Source organism: Condylura cristata, unplaced genomic scaffold (assembly GCF_000260355.1).
Source record: "Condylura cristata isolate star-nosed mole 26May11 unplaced genomic scaffold, ConCri1.0 scaffold00008, whole genome shotgun sequence".
NCBI classification, from domain to species: domain Eukaryota; kingdom Metazoa; phylum Chordata; class Mammalia; order Eulipotyphla; family Talpidae; genus Condylura; species Condylura cristata.
Window position 1 is genome coordinate 15,712,167 of NW_004567109.1, and position 4,822 is coordinate 15,716,988.

The 4,822-nt window shown below is 41.8% G+C and overlaps 1 protein-coding gene across 1 annotated transcript in view; it reads left to right on the plus strand.

Moving 5' to 3' along the window:
* The window catches only part of KHDRBS1 (KH domain containing, RNA binding, signal transduction associated 1), a 35,034-nt gene extending 31,546 nt beyond the window's left edge, over positions 1-3,488 (plus strand). The window contains exon 11 of the transcript XR_193499.2: positions 2,845-3,488. The gene's annotated coding sequence lies outside the window, so the exon portion shown is untranslated. The remainder of the gene's footprint in view (positions 1-2,844) is intronic.
* Positions 3,489-4,822: the final 1,334 nt, after the last annotated feature.

The following is a 4,822-nucleotide window of genomic DNA, read 5'->3' on the forward strand; positions in this document are numbered from 1 at the left end:
CTTTGTCGATCTGCCTGTTCTGCTCCCCGCTCTGTCTCTGGTGAATCCTCTCACCCCCCGCATCTCTGGCCTGTACCCCAGCTCTATATGAATAAATAAATAAATCTTTTTAAAAGAAATACATTATAGAGATATCACCTCACCCCAGTGAGAATGGCACATCTTAAAACAACTAACAACAACAAATTTTGGTGAGGATGTGGAGAAAAAGGAACTCTCCTGCACCTCTGGTAGGAAAGCAAACTAGTACAACCACTATGGAAAACTGTTTGGAGATTTCTCAAACTGCTAAACATGGAGCTTCCATATGATCCAGCAAACCCAAAAGACACAAAAACACTGGTTCAAAAAGGTACCTGCACCCCCATGTTTATTGCTGCTTTATTTACAACTGGAAAGACATGGAAACAATCCAAATGCCCAAAAGTAGTGACTGGATTAAAAAGGATGTGGTACATATACACAATGGAATATTACTCAGCACCAAAAAAAAATGAACACATGCCTTCTACAGCAACATGGATGGAGCTGGAAAAGATCGTGCTTAGTGAAATAAGCCAGAAAGAAAAGGAAAAATACCGGATGATTTTACTCATAGCAGGAGTATAATGGCCCAGGGGAAAAAATGATAATGAACAGCTATATACCGGAGACATTTTATGGGGGTGGAGTGGGAAATGGTATAAAAAACAGTGGGGGGAAGGACATATACTGGACTATGGTGATAGCACACAGGTGATTTCGTGATGGGAAGCCCATGGGCATTACAACTAAGATACAAAAATTCACAAGGTGATGTAAAAATAAACTATACTTTTTTTAGATACATTATAAAAAACCCACCCTTGCCAAGTCTCTTCCTCCAGGACCTTGGATTATGTGAGAACTTTAGATAAAAGAGTCTAGTTAAGACCAGACTTGGTTCAGACTTGAATTACCACTCAAAAAGTAACCACTTGTTGCTATGTATCTGAGGACTGTAAACCTATACCTCTGAATCATGAATTGTAAACCAGTAGCACCTCAACAAAATATATCAATAAATATTTAGTTTCGGTTAAAAAAAAAAACAAACCCTGGTGGCAGAAGGGGTTAAGCCACAGCACTATGAAGCTATCCACAGCCATTGCATTGTGGGTTTGACCCCCTGCCCAGGAGCTGACCCACATGGTGTAGCGGACATCTCCTGACCCCTGCCTGCTGCTCCCCTCAGCAGTGTATTTCAGTAGACCCACCTTTTCTATCTCTGGTGATTACTCTCACCCCCTGCACCTCTGGCCTACCCCAGTTCTTGTATGCATATATGCATAAATAATTTTTTTAAGCGGATTAGATAATTAATCTCTTCTAATTCCCGTAGCTACGTGCAGTTTATGCGTGGCTCAACTGTAGGTATAAGGTATAAAGATGTTTCCCATCTCAGATTCTCTGGAGATGGAATGTGGGAAATAAACTTTGTCTGCTTTAGAGAAAGAGATACTTTATACTCTTATATGATAATTCATAAACTTCTCTCCAAGATGAGTACAAATTGTCCCTTTCATTCATTTGCTTTTTCTTTTAATACACTCCCCAACTTTTATAAATTGGGGCACCGGCTGTGCATTGGCCAGTGTAGATTCAGTGGCAAGTGACTAAGAACGGTCCCTGGCCTCCTTGTGCTCACAGTATATTGTGGAATCAGGCATTGAATGGGAATTAAGCTCATAGATGTTGTAGTTGGGGTTAGTGTTACGAAAGTAAGGAGCAGGCTCCATGAGGGCATACAACAGGGTGCTCAGCTAGCTCTGGTGTTTTCTTTGAGGAAATATTTAAGCGTGACATCCTCTGGCAAGGACAGGTGGGGTGAGGAAAGCTCATGAAGCTCATTGTAGAGCTGAGGCAGGTTCAAGGTGAGGTTCAGAATCTGGACTTTATTCTGAGGTCACTGAAGACCACTGAATCCAGGAGTGAGGGATGACATATTTCTGTTTTTTAACCTTGCTCTTGAGTAGAGAATAAGACAGTGAGGCTTATTCGGAAATCTTGTGTTGATCTAAACAAGAAATGAGGAAGATGATGAGTAGAGCGGTATCAGTGGAAATGTAATGAAGTTAATAGGTTAAAAATATTTAGGAGATAGAATTAACACAATTTGATGATTGATCAGATGATGTAGAAGAGAGAGGGGTTTTAAGGACGCCTCCAGTTTGAACGAGGCAGGAGGGAGGTGGAGGTGGACAGTAGTGCCTTTTCCTCCCCCAAAATGGGGAGTACTACTGCCGACTTTGGCATAAGATCAGGGACTTGCCTTGTGCCCCAGGCTTAGGATGTATCTTATAGATATATTCTTATATATATTATATCTTATATTCTTAGGATATATCTTACATATATATTCTTGTGGCTGGGATGAATCCTTATAAGTCCAGAAAAAATGGGTCCCTGAGCCTAGGGTTGAGGTCTTCTCCCAATTCCTTTCTTCCAGAGGTCTTAAGTCCCATTATTTATCCTTTTTTTGTTGTTCACATCTCTGGAAGAAGAAAGCATCTTCTCTTTGTATAGCTGGAAGTCCCAGAGATTTTAGTTGGTTTCTGCTCTGGGCCACTTGGCTCAAACATGACTAAGCATGGGGCATTTATGAGGTGTGAGGCTCCATTTTTATTGCCAACAGCAAAAAGAAGTTCATAAACTGTGGTCTTCTCATTCTACATAGCCTTATACCTAGAATCCTTGTACTGAATGAAATAACAGGAGCAGGGTGGGAAGATTGTAAGGGAAGGCAATCTGGTCAGACGGGAGACTGGGAAAGCCCACTGAAAGAGCAGTCTCATATTCCTTAATTTTCTACCTGTGTTTTTGCAGCCATCATTGGACTCTGGAAACCAGGAGACCTACATGCTGTGTCACGGCTGGCCTGAGGGCATTTGCTGAGCACAGAGAAACTCCAGAAGAGCTCCACAATCTTTTCCCACCCTACCTTTTTTGATTCTGTCTGATTTACCCGCAGAAAGCCAACCAGAATTCCCTAAGAGTCTAGGCCCAGAATGGAATCCTCAGGGCCGCAGGGGGCTTTGATACTAACAGATAAACCTGTTCAGGACTAAAAAGTTGAAGGAAACTATCAGTACCCCCCCCCCCCGTGCCATTTCCAGTGTGATTGCCACCTGTTAGCCTACAACAGAATTGGCTAGAACACCTTAACCACCGCCACCTGTTTCCCACCCTGTCACACCTGTGTTGTGGCTGCCAGCCTGGGAGCCCTTGCGTACTTCCAGAGGGCTTCCAGAGAGAGACTGGTCACCACCTCTGTAACAGGCTGAGGAAAGCCAAGTGGAAAGTGTCATTTATTTTGGGCAAGTTATTTAAATCTTTGGACCTGTTTCTTCATTTGTGTTGATTACTAACGTGCAAAAAGCTTTTGAAAGGTAAGATTTTTCCTACTCTACCATTGTACTTTCCCCAGCCAATACCTGACAATGAGGAGTTCAATAAAGGTTTGGTCAAGTGATGAGTGGTCCCACTCTGGTAGCTTCTCACAGCTTTGGAAAAGAGCCAAAACTCCCTGTCTAAAATTCACTTTTCTTCCAGCTATATTGTACTGGCTACTTGTAACATTTTTCTCAGAAAGGATTGAAAAATTGAGAAATTTCTGGTTGTCTCTGGCCTGTGTTCTAGGCTGATTTTACAATGAGCTTCTGTAATCAGTTAATATCAGTTAGGAATCTTTAATATCACACTCTTCCTTTAGGCCTTCTGTTTGTTTATCCTAACTAAGGAATCGAGAAAGGGAGTGTGTTTGGGGAGAGAACCTAGCTGCATTTTAACTGCCTGAGACATTCTAATGAGCTTGCAGTCATTCCTAGCAGGAACCAAGATGTAATCAAATGAAATGAATTGATTTACTTTGGTCAAGTTACTTAACCTCTTCAGCCTGTTTTTATCTTCACTATTGACTACTATAAATAATATCTAATTTATTAGAGTGCTTAGTATGTACCAGGCACTGTGTCAAGCATTTATATTCATATTTCACTTACTCCTATTCTCACATTACAGATAAGGAAATGAGGCTCACGCAGCATAAATATTAAGTATGGTAACACCTTTTGTTAACTTAGACAAGTGTCTAAAAAAGGTGTTACCATACTTAATAGCCCAGTCTACCCCCTTAGAGCCACAGGTACTTTGAAGTAGTGAAGCATGTTTATGTGAGAGATTCATCTAGATTGATAGAACATCCAGGTTCACCTAGGATTGAGAAAGCTCTGGCTTGAGACCTTCAGTGCTAAAATCAGGGAAATTACAGGTAAACTCAGCTGGTCCAGCTTGTTACCCTGATTGTACTGAGAGACTCCAAGCAGCACTGGCCACAGAGAATGCATTTTCCTTGACTTCTAAGTCTCCTTGTGGGCAGACTTCTGTTAACTAGCATTTGAAACATTGCTTCAGTTCAGGCAGGGGAGGGGTTTGGGACTGTAGTTACGGAATCAGGTGAAATCCTGATCATTGGCAGGGGTAGATCTGGGGCTCCTATCTGAGAGACCAGCTGTAAGTTCCTAGCAATATCCTGAATCCCCCGGTGCAGAGTAACCGGGACCTGCGAGTTCACAGGACTAAAGTAAAATATTTAATGTTCAAATCCTAGCTCATTTGCTGTGTATTTTCCTGGGCCTGTTTATAAATAATGGCTCTCCATATAATGGGATCTGAAAAAGATAATGTCTGAAATACCAACCGCAGGGTTTACACATAATACTACCCGACACGTAGGTTTCCTTCCTCTTGTTGCTTGTGTTTCATACCATCCGGTCACCTGCTACATCTATCACATACAGCCTCC